The 24,121-nt window shown below is 36.4% G+C and overlaps 1 protein-coding gene across 8 annotated transcripts in view; it reads left to right on the top strand.

The window, feature by feature from the left end:
• Positions 1 to 24,121, top strand: part of GRIK1 (glutamate ionotropic receptor kainate type subunit 1) — a 356,592-nt gene that overhangs the window by 264,827 nt on the left and 67,644 nt on the right. The window lies entirely within an intron of this gene.

Here is a 24,121-nt window from a genome sequence, read left to right as displayed (position 1 = left end):
TAAAAGAGAAGAAGGGGAGGAAACAAAGAACAAGAGAAAAATGCCCAGCAAGAGCAAGGGAGAAATCCTAAAGAAAGATACCAGCTTTGGCCTCTATCTCTGCTGGTCTCTTCACCACCTACAGACTGTCTCTCAGGCTGTTCAATCTACTTGCCCATTAAACATGACTCTGATCCATGAGGATGAGGACCAGAGAGGCAGGATGGATAAGGGTTAACAGTACCCAGGCTCCAAAGCAAGGTTATTTGTAAAGCTGGGACTAAGACATAGAAAGCAGCAAAGAAGTGTCCTTAACACATGGTTTAAGGAAGTGTTTACTCTGAGGTTTGAGCTTTGCACTCACAGGAGACTAAAAGGAAGTATATTCTTAAATTTTGTGTTTTGAGCCCCTCTGCTACCTCACCTAGTTCTGGCCTGGTTGCTTGGTTTTAAATCCCAGCTCCACTAACATTTATGCAATGTCACCTGGATAAGTTACTTAAACTCCTTGTGTCTCAGTTTTCTTATCTGTAAAATGGGGTTAATATCTTCTAGCTCACAGCATTATTGTGGGAATAAAGAGTGAGGTAATACTTGTGAAAACCATGCAGGAAGGTATTAAGAATCTGACATATTAGCTATTTTCTTACCACTGGAATGGACCACTAATAAGAGCCTCATGCAGTTTACTGAGGATGACGCCAGGAATTCAAAACTGGCAACAACAAAACAACAACAAAGAAAGTACCAATAGGCATAAAATAAAATACCTTTCTATCAGACACATAAATCTGACACCTATGTCTAATGGAAACATATCACGCAGCCACTCCTCTCCCTGCAGTGATGATGTTTATGTTCTGAATCACCATCGTGATCACCTTGATCTTAAACATGAAAACAGCTGGTTTCCTTTTATCTCATCCCAGTGCAAGGAGAGGCATGTAGTCACATGAAAGCTTGGGATCAGACACTCGGAACACCCCACGCCCCTTTTTGCTTGTATTTAAGTTGCATAAGAAGGTGAAATTACTAAACCACATGTAGACATATTTAAAGATATAATGAGCTCTAAGATGAGGGACTGCACTGAAAGCAAGAAAGCGATTTTCATACATTTACTCCAAGGAGTAAACCCCCCATTCTCAGATTCCACGGTTGGAGGGGAGACAGGGAGGGATGCTGTAGAAACCTTTAGCGCTCTTGTGCCCATCCTTTCTTTTGTCTCCTGAGTCAGGATGCCATATGCTACCTTCGGCAGAGTGTAGGTATCTGCAGAGAAGATGGGATTGGTGGGTAACCAGGACCAATGCCCCAGCCTGTTGAAGGACTGGCATGGAGGGAATTCTGAGACAAACTAAAACATACAAAAGTGATAAAATGCACAGGTTTCTGTCAAGACATATAAAATTCAACAATACTTTGCAGGTATCAGGTTTTATTGGGAAACATGAAATAAAGAACTTGGTCCCAAAACTACCCCTTTATTTTAGTAACTATCACTTTCTAAACAATTCCCAAAACTATAATTAGAAATAATATAAAGGAGCAAGTCAGCAGATTGAATTTATGGGGTGGAGATTGAATTTGTCACAGGAGGTAAACTGCCCGAGCAGAGATGTAGTTGCATGTGTACTGAGTCCTAACTCTACACGTCGTTTAGGATCAGTAAGCCTTTCTGACAGCTCTCTCAGGCTACATGTCAGTGTTTTAGGCTGACTAGAAAGAAGGGAAGAATTAAAGAACATTTTAAGCATGATCGAGTGTGTTACAGTACTATCTCTCTAGACATTTGCTAAACAAATACATTTTAGGAAATTATAAATTCCTACTCAATAATCATTACTGGGATTCCCTCATATATGTAACGTCAACTTGGCTCCCGAGGGAAATATCTCCCCCCAAATTAGAAGATGTGTCTACTATCTACTAAGTGGAGGAATGGCGGGCTTCATTTAAAGCTCTCCTATGCCTCAGGATAAAACCTCCATTAATCAGCAGGATGTGCATGATCTCTAGTGACCTGGTTCCTGATCCCCTAAGCCATCTTTCTCATCTCCTGTCCCATCCACAGCATTTGCTGAACCTATTGGAGTTCCTCGAACTCACTATATGCTCCTACCAAATTCTCTTGCTTCTGATCGGAAAGTCTCCTCTAGGTCATCCTTTCTGTCTCTGCTGAAGCCCTAGCTTCTATCTTCTGGCCCTGACTCACCAATTTTAGCTCCTTACTAGGTTGTTGTTAGGCCATCACATTTATTTGCATGTCTGTGTCCAAGCTGTGCTTTTCCAGTCTCGAGTCCCTACTTCTTGCGAAACGCTGGGCATAGAATGAGCACCCAGTAAATAGATACCAAATAAGTGAATGAATAAATAAATGAATGGATGAACAAGCAAAGGAATTGAAGGACACATACAACCAATATGCAAGTGCAGTAAAACACATTCAGAACATGAATATCATATGTAGAAACAATTTAATAAGGTACAGCCAGGGCCCGGACTGGATTTGTTCTCTCAGGATCCTAGTTCTGATGGAAGCATGGGGCAGGTGTCTCAGGAATAGGCCAGCCTTCATAACGCTAGATGTAATCACAGACTGCTATCTGTATAAACTTAGTCATCTAGTGTCTTTGTTTCTCAGTGCCCTCTTTTATAAAATAGGTATAAAAATACCCACTCCATATGTTTGTGGGAGTTCCATATATTATAGTACAGCCTAGCAAATGTCTGGCATGCAGTGGTTGCTCAGTAAAGGACAGCTCCCATTAAATGGAAGGTTCTGCTAAAAATGTTTATCATGTAAAGTGGTTGTCAGGAAGAAATGAGGCAAAACACATAGAACATTCAGTACATTGCCTGGCATACGTCAGCACTGTGAGCTTGCTATTGTTGTTACTGGCAGACTGGCATTATCATCCTCATCCTCATCATATTATTAGTGGAGCCCAAGGTGAAGGAGCCGTGTTTGCAAAAAGGAGGACAGGACCTGGTAGGGAAAACTCAGGAGTTCTGCAGAGACAGGCGTGTAGCATACAGCAGGCCAACGGCAAAGATGTTAGGGAAAGAGGGAACTTTCGATCCCGGAGCACCCACATGATTGTTCGGGAGGGGCCCAAAGACATTAGGTAACCATCAGCCAAGCTGAGCCACCAGAAAACCCTGGCAAATCCCAACACAGGTCAGGCTGGGAAATGATGTGGGGGCTGAATTTGGGGGCTAAGGAAGCGGCAGTACTTCCTGCTTCAGATCAGAGTCACTCTGGATCCAGAGGAAGTTCTAGCTGGCTGTGAAGAAATCAGGGGTTGCAGCTATAGAAGGAACAAGCACACTGAGGCATCTGGGAAGAAGAGGGTCTGTGATAGCAGGTGCTGGAAAGGGCAGTGAACTGTGAGTATAGTGAAGGGAATCATAGATTTTAGGTTACGTCTGTGGTTCTTAACTATTTTCTGGGTTGCAGACAACTGATTTAAACCATGGATTCATTGTCCCCACAAAAGGCATACAAATTTGTCTGCAATTTCAGAGGCCTTAACAAACACCCTGCATTCCCTGAAACTCATTTTAAGAATGTCTGAGTTGGGTGATGAAAGTAGAATTTGGTTAAAAGGGCTTTCTAGTATGGTGAACAGCAAAAATATAAATGAAACACAAGGAGTCCTGTTGGGCTCAAATATAGTAGTCCCATGCGGAAATGGTGAGAAAAAAAGTTTAAGTAAATATGGAAAGATAGTTGGTGGAAATTGCTGCTAAGCTGAGAAATTCAAATTTTATTGATAATTGATATGATGTCACTTTTTCTGGCAGAGACAAAAGGATATTTCAAATAGTTTATCTTGGTATTTATGTATAAGTTTGATTAAATCAGATAAACCCACAGACTATTGAGGAATTGTAGACATCTTGGTTTGGAAGGAATCATCACTCATAAAGAGCTAAAAGGGAAAGGAATTGGTTCAAGAGAACTATACAAGTGTTTGAGTACAATCCGACCTTCTCCCTTAGGTCTAAATCCATCCAGTTATTTCCCTATTAGAAAAAGCCACTTAGATGTCCAGTTGCTACCCCCATATCAACAAATTCTTAAGTAGAATCCATCACTTTATCTATTTAATCTATTTTGCTACTGTAAGCTCATGTCAATTAATGACAGTGTAACTGGTATGTCAAATAAATACAACTGAGATAGAAAAACCAATGTATTTTTGCTCCAACTACCTATTTAAAATTATTCAGTGACAATCTAGGTAGAGTCCATGACTTTTTTTGTTTATTTAAGGTAATGACAGTCCTGGAGTCCCTTTCAGTTGAACCTCAACTTAGTAATTAGGATATCTATTTTAAGATATTAAACAGAAGTCCAACTTGATTTAACATCAAATTTATCTTCTTTTTGAGTCTGCTGGAAGACTCTAGGAAAACAGAGGGCCACGGTTGGTTTCTCTTTTCATTGCTTCCTTCCTCAACACACCCTCAGCTGTTACACCTCTTACCAGCCTCAAAATGAGTTAGAACACTTCTTATAGGGGGGCGGGGGTGCTCTGTGCTCTTTGGGACCAGCTGGTAGTTTAAGCTGGTGTCCCCAGTGGGCTTGGGAGAATTTTAAAACTAAGTTATTTTTGAAGCACTTTCTTCGACTCTTTATGGGTTCCTCTTGGGCATAAATACAAATGTTATTTAGAATCATAGGAACTAAGAAGAATTTGGCAGAACCTATGTCGACACCCCCTTTCAACATTTCTGACATGTGATTGGTCACCTAGCATGTACATCAGTCTCTCCTGATGTTTCTTTGACCTAACTAACAGATCTCTGTTTCAGATAGAAACATACATTTTTTTTCTCAGCCCAGTGACATCCAGTATTTCAGTTCTTGCCCTTTCTACTGAAGTCTCCTCACCCCACTAGACAGTCCTATTGACTATAAAACTGGATGATCCTATCAACATATTCTAGATCAAAACTTGTACCACAGGAAATCCCCATTCATCTCTTCCTTGGAAATTCTGAGAGTGCCTCTAATTGCAATGCAGCAGACTTCTCCTGGTTGGCCCACCACCTCAACTTGTCAGCTCTTGTGTAGCCCTCTTTCATCACTTGGGAGTAGCACCATAATCCATAGTCCAACTTAACTTTCTCATGTTTGAGTCAGCCATTGGTCGTCAGCCCCTGTAACAGCAGCCAACTTATTCAGATTTCTCTGAATGGCCCCTGGGATCTCTGCTCACTTAGAATGGGTTGAGAAAATGGCACCTGGAAGGCAAAGGAGTGTGAACTCATAGAGAGGCAACAGCTCTCTCCAGAGAAATCTCTCCAGCAATCACCTCTACCACACATGTGACCCCTTTTATAAAGTCTTATCTAGAACAATCTCTGGGGGGGCACTTCCTTTGTACATTTGCATAGAGAACTTGGGAGTGCCTATCTACCCACTCTAGTATTCTAATATTTATCATATTGGTACCTGGGTTGAAGTATTACAGTAAGATACAATTTGTCACTCATATCAGACCTCTACAGGTTGTCTAAATTTCTCCATCTGCCTCAGCACTCTCAGCTAATTAATTAAATCCTGTCAACATTCTACCTGAAATATTCTTTAACAACCTTCTTTGCCCAGTGCCTTCATCATTTCTCACCTGAACTATTAAAATAGCCTCTAGCTAGGACCTGCATCTTGAGTCTCAGCCCCTTTATAACTATTGTCCACATATAATAAGCAAAGTGTTGTACATAAATGCATAGTAAGTATTCTACCCTGTAGAAACACAAATTTGCTTGTAGCTTCCTGTGTCCACCATGCTGTTCTCATACAGTGGAGAATGGATAGGTTTCTCTTTTCCTGATTAAAGCCTGCGTTATAACGCTCCTTTGTCATGTCTCTTTCAGCCTGGAAAGCACTGCCTCCCATTTTTCACTTGAGCTCTCTTACTCAGAATTCATTTTCTCTAGTGAGACTTTCCTGAACCTCTATTTGGAGATGGGTCCTCTAATGGACTACATAGCTCCTGTACATCTCTATGTTAGTACTTAACATGCCTCATTCAGATACTGTAAGAAAGATCATTCCCCTGGACAAGGACAAAGTCAGTATATCTTTGTGTCCTCAGAGTACTGTGTCTGTACATGGCAGACATTTAGAAGATGTTTGTTGAACTGAACCCAGGAAACTGAAATCTAGAAAGCTCTTAATACATTTTGCTGAACTAATACTTAATTTTAAACTATATAACCAGTTCCTAATTGATCTGGTCCAAAACAAATTTACTATATATGAGTGAAAAATTATTTCCAAAGGCCAAAATGTATGAGCTTTCACTGAGAGCTATATAAAATAGGGGCAGCTTTCTGCTATGAAAATGTAATCTATTGGTTCAGTTTGACGGAATGAAGATTATAAATTTGAGCATATAACCACAATATTTAAATTCAAGCTTGTAAAAATCAGAGTAAAGAATAAAATTCTCCACTGAAGCACTTATATTTGCCTTAATATTTATTTGGACTTTCACCTAGTAGGGCAGTATTCATTTTGTTTGTGTTTTAATATATGGGATCCAGGTGAAAACCCACAGAGTTGGAAAAAAAAAATTGAAATCCCTGCAGAAACATAAGCTGACATTCTTTTATCCTACTTCATCTCCACTAAGTAACACTTATTACATGCCATTTGATTTTGATTGCCAGGACAAGCTGTCCCTTGGATTAATTAGATGACATTGGATCTGGCAGGATACTCAGTCCAATTTCTACTGTTTGGAAAAGCTTTTATTTTCTTTCTCATTCTGCACCTACTGGAAAGTACCTGCATTCTAACTGCTCATTGCATCACAACCGAGTTTGCACTGTGTAAATGAAAACCATTAATCTCAGCACCCTCTCACATTTAGAATAGTTAGACCTAAAGAAAGAGTGGATTTTCCAGGTACTTCTCTCAATTCCCTGTACAATTCTGGATAGAGAAATGAGATCAGTTCCTAAACGTTCATAGTTTACCATTTTGACCAATTACATTTATTGTCTTACATATACTAAGGAACCTATCCCTGAAGTCATCAGTCAGTGGCTAGGTGACCAATCACATCTCAGAAATGTTGAAAGGGGGTGTCGGCATAAGTTCTGCCAAATTCTTCTTAGTTTCTATGATTCTAAATAACATTTGTATTAATGAGACAGTACTCAGAGACTCCTATCAATTATCCTCCTTCTCCCATTCAGCTACTAAGATCCTGATTCTGTACCACACTGATTGAAGAACTTGCTTTATATACCACAGTCGGCTATGTACTCATATGTATGTACATGTGTAAGTGTGCACATAAACAGATGTGTTTCATTTACTGAAATGAATGTCATCACACACACACATATGCATGTACATACAAATATACTTCATATATATTATATTTATGGGGTGCCAAAAATGTATACAAGTGGACACTTTGGTCAATGTTGCTCAAGCAGTAGTTCACTGTAATCAGAAGTGTCTGGACACTGATTGTAAGCACTGTGAGCACCTCTTGTAATTGCAGAAGTCAAACGTGACTTGTATTCATCTTTTGTTATTGGTAAATATTGAGCATTACAAATTTAATACAGTTTGCCTTTCTTAAAATGTGTATACATTTTTTGGCACCTTCTGTATGTTTCTGTATACATACCTATATTTGTACATATATATATATATACATGTACATATATATACATACATATATATATGTATATGTTTTATTCAGCAGTTTGCCTTTCCAATGAATCTTACTTAAGTTTTGAAATATATCTTAGTTGATGTGTATTTATTCTCCTGGTTCATTTATTTTCACTGAAATCTAGTATTCCATCCTTTATTTACTCAACAAATATTTACTGAACACCTAGTATGTGGCAGACACCATTCCAGACACCAAGAATGCAACAGTAAGCAAAACAAAGTCCTCATTCTCATGGACATGATATTCTAGTGGGGCAATCAGACATGCATAAAAGGAAACATAGTACATGAGATGATGACAAGGATTATCAAAAAAATAAAACAGAGTTCACACAAACGTAGGTTGTGCAGCATCCTTGAAGAGAGAAATGGGCATTCCTATTTTATACAAAATAGAAAACATCTGAACACTGTCTAGTAGAAATATTATGTGAGTTATGTAGATATTAGATTTTCTAGTAGCCACATTAAATAATAAAAAACAGGTGAAATTTATTTTAATAATCTATTTTATTTAACCCAATAGATTAAAAATATTATTATCTTAACAGGTAATCAGTAGAAAAATTATTATTTTATTTCATGATAGGTCTTTTATATCTATTCTGTATTTTAAACTTACAGCACTCAATTTGGACTAGCCACACTTCAAGTGCTCTGTAAATCTTGGTGACTAAATAAACAAATGTTTTCTTAATACAAATACCATCGGCCATGCTAACTAGAGAAAGATAAAAGTTAAACCCATGTAGGATCTAAATTTTTATCTTCGTAGATAAAGAACATATTATTTAGCTATAATAATTATCTACCCAGCAAAGACACTGATCTGACTAATAGGACCAAAGTCATTTGAGCAATTTTAGACTAAGTGATTTGATTTCCAGATTTTATTGATCACATTATCTATATAATTATACAAGTACTCTATTCACATCTACTTCACACCCACTGTTTCTCACATTTGTGTTCTTACCCATTTAGTTGACTTGCAAGTACAGAAGCCAATTTATTACATTTCAACAAACAAGTCACCACATGAACCAGCACGAAAGGACACTAGTTTATCAAAAAAATAAAAACCAGGTGCATATCCTAAGATAAATCTTTAGGAAATAAAAATAAGTTTACCCAGAATGCATGGCACAGATATAGTTAAAGTCAGCGGATTTAAAGTTGGAAATCAAATATTGGCAAGAAAAGCTATTATATTTTTAAATTATGCAGTGATCCATGCAAGCTGTTATTGCAAGATAATGGGTTATAAACAACACACATAATAGTTAAAATAATTATATATTGAACAGATGAGAATATGATAAATGCATCATTTCAGTGCCTGAAATAGCTGACATCCAAGGAAGTAATGTGGTCTAAAGGTTATGTTTATCATTTCTTCCTTTGCTTAATGTTTATTTTCATCGCCATTATTATGTATACTTTACATTTGTTTTTAAACAGCTTTTCTGAGAATTGGCTTAAAATTAAGGGTGACTGGACAGAGATCACATTGCTTAGATGAAGGGTGGACCTCAGACATTTGTCATTGTATCATACTCTGAGGACGTGAGTAAGACAGTAATTGTACAGTTGGTCCATCAGGGCTATATTTATACAATATATTAGAGAATGAGCCTCATTTAATTAAAAACAAATGAAATAACACCACAATGAATTACACTTGTTAACTCTTCTATTCAGGATACAGAGCAAAGTGTAGAGAAATTTTTAAAATCCATAAAATTCTTTCTCTGTTTTCTTTTCTCTTCACCATCTCTCACAAGGTAGCTTCATCTCTTAATCTTACTGCTAGTAATTCCATGATAAAGTGTTAGCAAAAACAAAATTTGTCTAAATGAGTGAATATTAATTAGGGAGTAAATTAATGCTTAAAAATGCCATTCACTTCATGCACATTCACAGCCCAATAGGAATTAATAAACTCATATCATCTACAAACATTTTAGATATCTATCAAATGAAGATGGTAAAATTCAAAGATAAGTAAAACATTTCCTGCCATTAAGAAACTAATAATCATTTGAGAAGAGATAGCTAACACAAATAAGTTAACATAACAATTATTATGTATATGTACATAATAAATATATAGTTGACATAATACAAATAGGTAAGATAACAGTTAACTTAGTTAACATAATACAACATTTAATGAAGTATGCCAAGGAGTTAACAAGTAGCCCCTACAAGAACACAGAGAAAATAACCATATTGTCCTCTCTTAAAATATTTGCTGCCATAACTGCAATTTTTCCCTTCAATTGAGTAGTCAGTCACTTTGGGAATAAGCCCTCTAATGGCTTTAAAACTTTTGAAATGTGACTCATTAGCCATTTTAATATGCAGCATTTGTTTTTCAAATACTGCATTGCTAATAAAACCTATTCTTTATGCACTTGGGACAGAAAAGGAGATTCCTTGCTACAGGTTCAGGTTGAAAATGTGTTCGGTGATTCGTTTAGTGTAATTAATTGCGCTTCATAATTCCCAGACTAGAAATAGTGTGCTCAATTGCATAAAAATATGATGGTGCTAAAAATTGATATTAATCAATAAAATTATTCCCAGAGTATATGAATCAATTAACACAAACTAGAGAAAGAATTGTCAAGCACTGACATACTAATAAAAATCCTATCTGAAATACAAATGAAAGGAGAAGGGATGCTTTCCGGTTTTTCTCAGGCCTGCAGTGCACTGACACCTACTCCACTGCAATCAGTCTAAGTCAGCTGTGGTTTAAAGCTAGAAGTTTCTGACAATAAAATTTAAATTCGGATTTTTGAAAAAGAAAAAAAAGATAATGAGGAGTCAGAGTACAATTTTCCTTTGTTAGATTTGTGTGTTGGGCTCAGCAAGTCAAGGTTCTCCATGACTTGGGGGCAGAACAATCCATTAAAGAAGGAAAGCTTAATAATAGTATGCAGTAGGTATGACAATTAAGTTCAAGAACTTGTTGCAACGATGTTGTTAACCTGTTTTGATATTGGAGAGATTATTCATTATGCATTTGTACCAATTGGACAAACAGTTAACCAAGTTTACTATTTGGAAGTGCTGAACATGCTGCTTGAAACAGTTAGACGACCTGAACTTTTCGCCAACAATTCATGGCTCTCGCATCACGACAATGCACCAGCTCACACGGCACTGTGTGTGAGGGAGTTTTTAGTTCCCTCTGTTCCAATAACTATTGGAACACCCTCCCTATTCACCTGATCTGGCCCCCAATTACTTTTTTCTTTACCCGAAGATAAAGAAAATATTGAAAGAAAGATATTTTGATGGCATTCAGGACATCAAGGTTAATATGACGACAGCTCTGATGGCTATTCCAGAAAAAGAGTTCCAAAATTGCTTTGAACTGTGGACAAGGCACTGGTGTGGGTGCATTGCTTCCCAAGGGGAGTACTTCAAAGGTGACTGTAGTGATATTCAGCAATGAGGTATGTAACACTTTTTCTAGGATGAGTTCGCAAACTTAATTGTCACACCCCATATATGTCTAACAACTTTCCATTAATTATTTCTCATAATGTGTTAAGGTAATGTGCTTCTAATGCTGCTATGTACACACACACACACACACACACACACACACACACACACACATTCACTCATATACACTTGAGTATTGGAATTCAAGAAAAGTCCAGTCTCATCATGATCCTATTACATATGAGCTTTGTGACTTTGGCAAGCCACATTGTATCAGTGACCTCAAAATTCTGAGTCTTTGTTCTTCAGTAAATGTTCTAAAAAGTGGATGGGAGTTCAGTTCAACTAGTTTTCCACCCTAATAATCTTACCCTGGGTTCCTGGGTTCCTTCTCTGTACCTTATGTCAGACAACCGAGGAACATCATATAAAGAGATAAACTACCACCCTGTGGGCAGCCCACTGAAATAAAGTCTATATAAGCTTGGTGGTCAGATTTACCTCAGTGTAGTTACCGGGACCATTGAAAGAATTGTCCTATTTGCTCGGTCCACAGTTTGTAGTACTAGAATATAAAGTTTCTCCTCTCCATTAACTGAGGGGTTTCACCTGTGTGTCTTTGGGGGGCATGCAAAGATTATTGTGATTCCTTCCAGGGAGAGGTATATAGCTAGGAACACCACCTTGAGTGTTTCAGGAGGTGCCTAGGACAGAAGTATGCTGAGGACATCTTTGAGGATTGAAAGCCAATTACATTGGGAGCTCGTTGACCACCAAAACTGTTACATTGAAGTTACTAGTAGCAACACAAATCACAGGAATGCATTTGGAAGAAAATCTGAAGAAGGAAGAAGGGCCCTTGCCTCGGTGGTGACTGGTGGATGGACCCTGACATGAGCCAGGGGTCTTGTTAGTGCCCACTGTAAAGAATCTTCCTCACTTAACTACCCACCTAAAGGGCAGGTGGGCTGTGGGGTTAATCCTTCCCAGTGCCCAAGACTGACTTCTAAAGATCCCATGCGCTCAGCAGAAAAAAGAAACTGATGCCAAAGCTTTGTGCTGGGTTAAGGTGGTACCACTTTCAGTTATTTTGAAGGCAAGTTGTTAGAGAACATTCAGAGGTTTTACAGGGAAATAATAATTGGAGGGCAAGAATAATCAGGAACATACAATGTTTTAAATGCTTTAAATCTACTTGTTCACTCCATCCTTACAACAGACCAATGAGTCTAATCTCCATTTGATGTAAGGAAACAGAGGTTTAGAAAGGTTGGATGATTGGCCCAAGGTTACAAGGCAAAACATGATCTCATGCAGCCATTACACCGCAAAGCCAATGGTCTCAATCTGTGTGCTTGCTCCACTGCCTCTCGGTTCTCAGGTTCCAAAATTGGAAGACACAGCTTTAATCTCTACTCAGTGGTATCTAACTAGCACACTTCTTGACAATACTCTTGACAAAACACTTGACAATGCCTCTTTATTTATGTATGGGCTTTTTAAAAAATATATTTTAAAAAATATATTTTAAAAAATATATTTCTAATAATCTTGGAAATTCAGAACACTCAGCCAAATTCCTCAGAGTCCGTGGCATAGCTGTGCTTTCTACTCCCTGAGAGTCCGAAAAGGCACAGATGCCAGTGGCCCAGAATTTTGCTCTGCCATGAAGGAGGAAATGATCAGGAGTTTTACTGCGTCTGGCTCTCTTTGGCCAATGAGTATTCCAATTTCTTTGAAGCAGAGTATGACTATGTCCAATATACTTTCTGTTACTTTCATTTGCACTTACAGAATATTAAAAGAATTGAAAAGCTTTAGACTGAAAACATAGTAGCCCATACCTTCTCTAATGTTCACATCAAATGGTTCTTCACCTATCTGGCAGAATTACATTCTACTCCCTAAATGGCATCACAGAATGGCAGACTGTTGAAGTTTAATGAGGATATGGCAAATTCCCCAATTCCCTCATATTGCTGTTGGGGAAACTGTGATAGAGGAATAAGCATAACAGACTCTGAGCATCAAAAATAGATCAGAGAGAAACTTTTGGACACTCATGCCCCAGTATGTGTGTTTTTTGGCTTCTATTCTAATACACTGTCATCTTCTCAGCTGAGCACTGTCTTTGGAGATAGAAAATATGGATCTGAATCCATGCCTTGTTTCTTACTAGTTCTGTGTACTTCATACCCTTATCTCATCAGACAAGGCTAATGCTTCCTACTTCACACAGTTGCAAGAATGAAAGGAAACAGCTTTTGTGAAAATGTACAGTATATTTGACATGGGTATTGAGAGAGTTTCCCAAAGGTGAAATATTTTATAGCAATATCTGTATGCTGATTGGAATGATCCAGTCAGGGAGGGGCACACTGATAATGAAGAGAGAGAGAGAGAGAGAGAGAGAGAGAGAGAGAGAGAGAGAGAGAGAGAGAGAGAGAGAGAGAGAAGCTGTTGGAGCAATATAGTTGTATACGTAGGGGTTGGAGAAGTCTGGTACACAAGTGAATATAAGCATGGACAGTTCATTTGTAGTGACAGGAGGGAAACTAGAGAATACAAGCATAGTTGCTGGTAATTAGATAAGTGGGCATGGTGGTAGTAACTCATTGCCTCTGCTTTTTCAGCGAAATAGAAAGCAACATCATCAGCTGAGAGTTAGAAGGAATAGTAAGGATTCCTTATAGCAAGGAAACAAGTGGGTGTCAGCCACATCACCTATATTTGGAAATTTTTCCAGAGTAGAACCATTTGATGAAGGAAGAAATAGTCATACATACCATTACCAGGATTACTCTGAAACATTTATTCTACAATCAATACTGAGCAAGATATACTATGTGCTGGAAATTGTGACAAGATTTATACTTGTAAAAATGGTGATAGATGACGGTAAATGGGATCAAATATATGGTGATGGAAGGAGAACTGATTCTGGGTGGTGAACACACAATGTTATATACAGATGATGTATTACAGAATTGTAAATTTGAAATTTTACTAACCATTGTCATACAATAAACTTTAATTTAAAAAAATACATAAAGGAGAGAAATAATCAAGTAAATATAATTTTAAAACTGTCTTCCAAAATACATGTTATGTAAAATTTTAACAATGAAAATTAAAAGTAAAGGGGAATTATCATTAAAAAACAGAAAAAAGAATGGTGAGACATGGCCCCTGACTTCAAAGAAAGCAGGTTCAATTATGAAGATAGATATGAAAGCAAATATGGGCCTCACCTTTGACTGACTTATAGGGCAGAGAGGCAACAGTGTTCTTCCATCTGATTTTCTCTGAAAGCCTTCCCAGAGGAAATGAGGGTTAGCTCAGCTTTAGAGTATGTGTTGGAATGTAGCACACAGCGTGGTGGGGAAGGGTCCTCCATACTTAGAGACTGATTGGGGACTGAAAGTGAATTATGGTAGAAGGCAAAATAGTATATAATGAGCAAAGGCCCGTTCGTAAAGGACCTTCCATGATGTGTTAATGATTCGGAGCAATTCTTTAGACCAGAGTCTCAAAATATAATGTGTACCTGAAAAAATTGCTAGAAAAATTATTTCCCATATTCAGCTTTCAGAGACTAAGATAATGCCTTATGCCCACCTGAGAATGATTGCATTTTAGGTATCAAGATGAAATTAAATTATGTTGTCCACCCTCTAACCCCTGTGTGTTGTATAACTCCTCACTAACCAATGATGTGAAGTATAGTGATGCTTTGTTTTGTGCCATTATTCCTAAGTAAACTTTCATTACTCTTCACAATAGGGAAGGTACTAAAATAGACATCAATAGACCTAAGCCAAAATAAGCATGGCCTCTTTGCTCTCACAATGTTAGATCTAAGAGAAGATCTAACAAAGCAACACAGAGCAACAATGAACTCATGCTGGGGAATGGGAAGCAGCAGGAAGAAAAGAAGGCCTGGATCAACCTTCCTTTTCCCCTAATTTTCAAAACAGCAGGAGAGTTGGGAATATGAGGAAAGGAATAGGCCTGTCAGAGAAGGAGGACAAGTCTCTCCACCTTCCCTTCTTGGTCCTCCATGGAACAAATGACAAATTCGGTGCATGGCCAGGGCTTTAGTTGCCTACATTACTGAAATTACAAACCAGTAATTTGAACATCAAGCTAATTAGCACTTGAAAATTATATTTGAATACTGACTCCCTTTGTGTACCGCCTAAGAGAAAAGGATGAAAACGTTCATTATTGGCTTTTATGTAAATCAATGGTTTGCCTTGCCAAGTCAGGTTTTGACACTAATAACTTGTGCTGACTTTTCGGGGATAAATGTTAGAAGTTTTTTTACTCATTCTTTCCTTGAATTGATCCCACGGTAAATAGAGTTTTAAAGTTTATGTGGCATGATAAATGAGAGTAAAAACAATGTCTTTTAAGGAAGCCTTTTTTTTTTATCCATTCTAGATATTCAACACCCTTTTAAAGCACATATTCTGAACTGATGTCAAACAAGCTGTTAACCACATCATCTGACCAAAAAAAGGAATGGGGTGGGAGGAGGGAATTAATTAGGGAGTGACAGTATTTGCAACTAAAATTCTTCTTAGCAAGGAATTGAAAAATAAACATTTCTTTTCTGAATCAATATAGGTGATGAGTATGGTCCCGTCAAATATTTTAAAAGGCAATTCCAACAATTGCAAGAGATTTGGTTTTAAAGAGATAATGAAGATTTGTAACTGTGACAAATTGTTGACCTAATTTTGAACCTGGATTAAGTTTACTGCATTCAGTGAGTTATACATTTTCTTTTCATCTTGCTATTATTAGAAATAGAAACAGAGCATCATTACACAAAGCACACGTCTAGCCATGGATTGCAATTACCTTCACAGTCTTCACATTTATCAACAAGATTTTCCAAAAAAAATTTTTGAAAATAAAGACAATAAGTGAGATTCTCTCTGTGAAAGGTTAGGTGAGCTTTAGGCAATTATTCTGCATTTGTTTAGCTTGATAAAATTCACATTTCAGACTTTAGTGCACAATATATCAATTCTTATGTAGGGTCAAAATTACCAACTAAATTATATAAGTGTTTCTTATTCATTCTATTTTCATTATTTCAGATATAAATTTTTTAAATTAATTATAGCTTATGAAAAATTCAAGCCCAATAATTTTTACTTTCACTATTTATGAGATTATTCATTATTGGTGAAATAAAGGTATTTTCATTATTTCTAAGCTAGAATTATAAATTGAGGCATTGAATATAAAAGAAGAGAGAAGTAAAGGAGGACAGAAGAATAAAATAATAAAAACCAAACAAGAATAACAAAGTCTTTGGAATGAGACAACCTAACTTAAGCTTGAATTCCCCATTAACTAATAATTTTATCTTCACCTACCTGAGACTCAGTTACCTATGGATTAAAGGAGATAAAAATGCCTAGCATGCAAGCTCTTGATCATGATTAAATGATATTACATATAACCTCATAGGCAGGCAATTTTCTAATTCCTATCTTCTTACCCCTCTATGACTTTATGGAAAGTTTCAATGTTGTCTTGAAGATATTATCATTATTAACATGAATGGCCAAATAAATAATAGCAAACATGCCAATTTTGAATAAAATTTTAGTACATATGATATACGAATTACATATTCATATATCATAAGATATAATATAGGTCAGGTTCCATAGAAGCACAGCCAAAGATAGGGACTCTTGTACAAGAGTGGGTGAAAAATGGGAAGGATTAAGAAGTATAAATTGGCTGTTACACAGTAGTCATGAGGATGTAGAGTATAGCATAGGATTATAGTCAATAATATTGTAATAATTATGTATTGTGTCAGCTGGGTACTAGATTTATCAAGGTTATAGATGGGAGGGGAGTTGGGGGCAGAGTGAAAAGGGTGAAGGGATTAAGAAATACAAATTGAAAGTTACAAAATAGTCAATGGGATGTAAAATACAGCATGGGGAATATAATCAATAATATGGTAATAACCATACATAGTGCCAGATAGGTAGTAGGCTAGTTTAGGGGATCACTTCTTAAATTATATAAATTACACACTACTATGCTGTACACCTTATATAATGTGCAGCATAGGGAATACAGTCAATAATATTGACTATATATTGGTACAGTGTCAGATGGTTGCAGGATGCATTATGGTGATCACTTCTTTAGGTATATAAATGTTGAATAACTATGGTGTACACCTGAAACTAATATAATATTACATGTTAGCTATATTTTAATAGAAATATTTTTAAAAGATTAGAGTAGAAATAAACAAAATAGAGTCTAAAAAATATATAAAGTATCAATGAAACCAATTGCTGGTTCTTTGAAAAGAAACAAAATTGACAAACTTTTAACCAGACTGATCAATAAAAAAAGAGACAGAGCCCAAATAAAGAATATCAGAAATGAAAGAGGAGAAGTAACAACTGACGTCATTGAAATACAAAAGATTATAAAGAAATATGTCAACAAATGAGACAATCTGGAAGAAACGGTTAAATATCTAGAAACATACAAGTTTCCAAGACTGAATCAAGAAGAAACTTGCCAACTATAATTTTATGTGTATAATGTGATGGCTCGGTGTGAGGTCGGGGTGGTGGTGGATGGGGGTGGGGGGTTCACAGTGTGAGGGATGTAAAAATAAAATAAAATAAAACTATATATAAAAAAAAAAGAAGAAGAAACACAAAATTTGAACAGATCAATTACTATTAATAGAAAATAGAATCAGTAATCAAAAAACTCCCAGCAAACAAAAGTCCTGGACCAGATGCTTTCACAGGTGAATTTTACCAAATATTCAAAGAAAACTTAACATCTATCCTTCTCAAACTATTCCAAAAAATTCAAGAGGAGAGAAGCTCCTAAGCTCACTTCACAAGGTCACCATTACCTTTATTACAAAACTACACAAGAACATTACAAAAAAAGAAAATTATTGATCAATATCCCTGATGAACGTAGATGCACAAACCTTCAATAAAATATTAGCAAACCAAATTCAGCAACATATTAGAAAGATCATATACCATGATTAAGTAGGATTCATTGTGAGTATGCAAGCTTGGTTTAATATGAGCAAATCAATTAATGTGATACATCACATTAACAAAATGAAAAGTAAAAATCATATGGTATTATAATTTTACTGATTTTACTGATTCCTATCTTCTTAAATAGATGCAGAAAAAGTTTGACAAAATCCAGTATCCATTTAAGATAAAAAACTTTCAGCAAAGTATCTCAATACAATAAAAGCCACATATGACAAATCTACAGCAAATATCATACTCAATAGGGAAAAGCTAAAGGTATTCTCCTTAAATCAGGAACAAAACAAAGATGTCCACTTTCACCACTTATATTCAACATAATATTGGAAGTCCTAGCCACAGCAATCAGACAAGAAAAAGAAGTAAAAGTCATCCAAAATGGAAAGTAAAAAGTAAAACTGTTATTATTTGTAGATGGCATGATACTATACAGAGAACCCTAAAGATTCTGCCAAAAAAACCTGTTATAACTGATAAATGAATTCAATAAAGTAGCAGGATACCAAATTAATATTCAGAAATCAGTTGCATTTTTTTACACCAATAATGAATTATCAGAAAGAGAAATTAAGAAAACAATCCCATTTACAATTGTATTAAAAAATAAAAAACTAGGAATAAATTTAACCAAGGAGATAAAAAACCTATACTCAGAAAACGATGACACTGAAAGAAACTGAAGAAGATACAAATAAATGGAAATATATACCGTGCTCATGGATGGGAAGAATTAACATCGTTCAAATGTCAATTCTACCCAAAGCAGCCTATAGATTCAATGCAATCGCTATCAAAATACCAATGACATTTTTCACAGAACTAGAACAAATACTCTTAAAATTATACACAACCAAAAAAGTAATCACAGCAATCTGGAGAAAGAAGAACACAATTGGAGGAATCACACTACAGGATATCAAATCATACTACAAGGCTATAGTAATCAAAACAGCATAGTATTTGCATAAAAACAGACACAGATCAATGGAAGAGAATAGAGAGCATAGAAATAAACCCATGCCTATATGGTCAATTAATCTATGACAAAGGAGGCAAGAATATACAATGGGGTAAAGACATTCTATTCAATAAATAATGTGGGAAAACTGGACAGATACATGCAAAAAAATGAAACTGAACAACCTTCTTATACCTCACGCAAGAATAAACACAAAATGCATTAAAGACTTAAATGTAAGACCCAAATCCATAAAACTCTTAGAAAGAAATATAGGCAGTAAACTCTCAGATGTTGCTCTTAGTTATATTTTTTCTGGTATATCTCCTCAGGCAAGGGAAACAAACAAAAATAAACAAATGGGACTACATCAAACTAAAATGTTTTTGCACAGCAAAGGAAATCATCAACAAAACAAAAAGACAGCCTACTTAATGAGAGAAGATATGTGTCAATAATACGTCTGATAAGGGGTTAATATCCAAAATTTATAAATAACTTAATATCCAAAATTTATAAATAATATCCAAATTTTACAAATATCCAAAATTTATAAATAACTGAAAAAAAACAAACAATTCAATTTAAAAATGGGCAGAAGACCTGAATAAACATTTCTCCAAAATGGACATACAGACTAACATGTGAAAAGATGTTCAATGTCACTAATCCTTAGAGAAATGCAAAGGAAAACCACAGCGAGTTATTACCTCACACCTATTAGAATGGCCATCACCAACAAATCAATAAACAAAAAAGTATTGGGGAGGATGTGGAGAAAAGGGAATTCTTTTGCACTGTTGATGGAATTGCAAATTCATGAAGCCACTATACAAAAACAGTTTGGAGTTCCTCAAAAAATTAAAAACAGAGCTACCGTATGACTTACCATGTTTCCCTGAAAATAAGACCTAGCCAGACCATCACCTCTAATGCATCTTTTGGAGCAAAAATTAATATAAGACCCAGTCCTATTTTAATATAAGGCCGGATATATAATATAATGTAATGTGATATGATATGATATGATACCAGGTCTTATATAATATAAAATATAATGTAATATAATACCGGTCTTACATTAATTTTTGTTCCAAAAGATGCATTACAGCTGATGGTCTAGCTAGGTCTTATTTTCGGGGAAACACAGTAGAAATTCCACTCTGGGTATTTACCTGAAGAAATACGAAACACTAATTTTAAAAGATATATGCACCCCTATGTTCATTGAGGCATTATTTACAACAGCCAAATTATGAAAACAACCTAAGTACCCATCAATAGACAATTGGATAAAAGAGATGTGGTACAGATATAGAATGGAACATTACTCAACCAAAAAAAAATAAAAACGAAAAAATGAAATCTTACCATTTGTGACAACATGGATGAACCTAGAGCGTATTGACACTAAGTGAAGTAAGTCAGAGCGAGACAAATACCATATGATCTCACTTATCTTATATGTGGAATCTAAAGAACAAAATAAAGGAACAAACAAAACAGAAACAAACTCATAGATACCAAGAACAAACAAATGTTTGTCAGATTGGAGTGGAGTTAGGGACTGGGTGAAAAACGTGAAGAGGTTAAGTACAAAAATATCTATCTTGGGAGTTACAGGATAGTCATGAGGAAGTAAAGTATAGCATATGGAATATAGTCAATAATACTGAAATAACTATGTATAGTGCCCTAGATTAATCAGGATGATTACTTGGTAAATTATATAAATGTCTAACCACTATGCACCTGAAACTAATATAAAATAATATTGAATGGTAACTGCAATTGGAAAAAAACAAAAAAAAAAAACACAAAACAGACAATCCTGAGCAAATCAAGACTGAATGGCCACTCTACCTGGAATTTATAGCAAAAAGTTTCCTTGTACCTATGAATTAAGAAATTAGTGTATTTGGCTTTTTAGTTTTGGATTATATAGATATATAATTTGCGTCCTCTACATTTTAAATTAAGAATGAAACAAATAGTAGATTTTAGATCCTCTTCACGGCTTCTGCACCCCACCCCATGCCAAATCCTTGAAAAGTTTATTTTATATAAAGTTTTCTAATTACATGACAGGATTTCTGTCAGGTGTCATACTCAATGGCTCTTCGGAAGAAACCAAAATTTCCAAACAGATTTGGGAGGTCATCCCTGGTTTCTCTCAGCAGGTATCTGAGCAAAGCTTTATCTTGATTCAAAAGCAGTTTATTTATTCTTGTTTCTATTTCTAACCATTGTGAGACTAGAATTTTGTCATTTCTCAATTTGAAAGCAGATTTTCTACTTTTCTAATTTAGGAAAGCACATTGTTGGCTAAATCAATTTACAGCTGGATTAGTCAGTGTACCCAAAATTGTCTTCATGTGGTGCCAAGACAAAATACTTAGGATGTTAAGTGATTTGCTAACTTTCATACCATTTAAGTCACTTATGCTTAGAATAAGAAGGAGGCAAACACATCCTGGCTCTGTCTTGACTTCAGTGTCTTTCCCCAGAACATTTCAATTTCTGGCCCCAGCCTGTGGCAGGGATTGGGCCATGCGGTGCCTGTTACATCTCTTTTTCTAACCCAAGTCACACCACTGACAACCCTCTGGGTTCAGAGTAAGTAATCATGAAATCACAAGTAAGATTTCAGTTCAGAAAAGGCCAGACTATCCCCAAGAAAATGAAAACAGGTGATGATCTTTCTGGAGCAAGTCTGACAAAGTGGTTGCCCTCAAATAGAGAGTCTGTCCTCTATTTCAAGAGAATTTAAAGAAGGGTCATTGTGGAAGCAAGCCATTTCTTTTAACAAATTGCTAGAGTTCCAACTTCATTTTATTCTTGCCTTGCAATACTTTCACTTGTGATGCCCTTGTCCCATTAAAACTGCTGTAAACCTTGCATGAGATCACAAAGTGACTTTACTGCAAGGAAAAGTCCATTCAGAACAGAAATACCTGCTGTGCCTCAGTTAATATCCAACACTTGATGCATGCTTTTACCTCCTGGCCTGCTCAGTATGGCTAGCATGTTTGAATTAATTGGCAAATAACTTCTTCAGATGACATAGTTTATACATGCTTCGTACATACATCTTTATAAGGAAATTTACAGGTAACACAGCATCTCTAAGTTCAGACATTGAATCCAATCCCTACAGAAAATGGAAATTTCTGAGGAATCAAGAGAACCATGACCATCTCTGGTCATCTTTTGATGCTTAGATATGAAGAATATTTTAGGTCTCATCCTCACAACATTCCTGCAACATAGATGTTTGTATTCCCATCTAACAAAAGAGGAAAATGGAATCCAGTCGGGTTGATCAACCTGTCCAAATGGTAAAGTAGAGAGGACTTCACTCTGGGGCTATGTAATGCCAAAATCCTTGCTGTTCCTTCTATACCCAAACTGTCTCCATTAAAGGAATTTATATTCAGTATGTTTAACTGACAGACTCACAAGTGACACAGTAAGAACATATAATACAAGTTTTATGAAGCACCAATAGCCTGCCATCAATGTCAAGAGTTAAATAGGAGAGTCAGACACGTCAGCAATCAGTCCAATAATAGAATAACGTATGCTTTCATCGGGGAAATTACAGAACACTATGGAAACCTTAGGAAGAAAAGCTGACCCAGCCTTTGAGCTTTGGGGCTTCTTGGAGGAAGGAACATCCAAGATGAAGCCTGAAGGTACAGTTAGAGATTATAAAGATGACATCAGGATACTAGGTTATCCCACGCCTTTCAGACAGGATAAGGATGATAAACTGAACTTGAAGGTTAATGAATACATGGGGATTCAAGCCAAATGCCATAGTACAATGAAAAGGAAATTCAAGTGCAAATTAGCATGAAGCAATAAAGAAAAAACAGATTTTGAATAAACATGTTATGCAACAAATAAGCTGCTGCAGTTCTCAAACCCTGTACTAACACAGCGTCAGCCCGAAAGGCTCTGCTGAAAGCACTTTGGCCTAAAGCGCATGAAGGATACTGGGGAAATATGTGAACATGATGCCATACTCCAAACCTTTGCCAATGTGTAATTTTTAAAAGACAAAGCAAAAGATTGATGTCAGGTGAGCCTTTATTCCCTATGCTCACTGAATTTACATTAAATGGAAATAAGCAGCCTGTCTTTGCAATTGGAGTCTGACCCCTTTGCAAGCGGCTTCTGGCAACATGCCTGTCTAAGAGCTGGAAAGACCATTGCCCCAGGTAGCTGTGCAGCGGGCGGGGGTTGGGTGGAAGTTGTGGAGAGGTGAGAGCCTCAGTTCCTAGCACACATCTTTTAAAAACATCTTCTTATTAACTGATTGTGGAGCTCCTTTCATGTCTCATCCAAAATCAGTCAGATTCAGTGCCACCTGCTCAAACTTGCCTTAAGGTATCTAATCCGGCAAGAATTTCAGAACACTGGTATTGGTGTCATAAACATCTGACAAGACAAAGAAACTGACTTTTCGGCAAGTATTATTGAAGGATGAGGCTTAACACCATAAAAGAACCAAGTTCACGGGCTTCATGATCAGTGCTAAGTAGTGGTGACAGTTTCATCGCTCCCACGTTGCTGAGTTCCCCTTCCCAGAAGGGTGGTGTGTGTGTTTTTAATGCAGTGGTAACAATATTAAAAATTAAACTGGAGGTGTACTTTTATTACTATGCTTTCTAAGCAATTTGCTAATTAGGGGTCTGGAAAGCCCATCTTTTATAATTGTGTTTTCTTATTTTATTAAAAGGTTTTGTTCAGGGATGAATGACAGTAAGTTTTGCTCCAGACCAAGACAGAGAGAATGAAACTAAGCTGATATAAATAAGAACAAGCCCAAGCCCAACCTATCCTCATCAACATGATTCAACTGAACTCTAATGATATCAAAGCAATTGACTTTTTACCATTTCAACTTAATTGTTCTGCAATAGGCAGAGT

The sequence above is a fragment of the Rhinolophus hipposideros genome, assembly GCF_964194185.1.
Source record: "Rhinolophus hipposideros genome assembly, chromosome: 2".
NCBI classification, from domain to species: Eukaryota; Metazoa; Chordata; class Mammalia; order Chiroptera; family Rhinolophidae; genus Rhinolophus; species Rhinolophus hipposideros.
The sequence above is the reverse complement of the archived record's forward strand: the minus strand, read 5'-3'. Positions and strand labels throughout refer to the sequence as shown.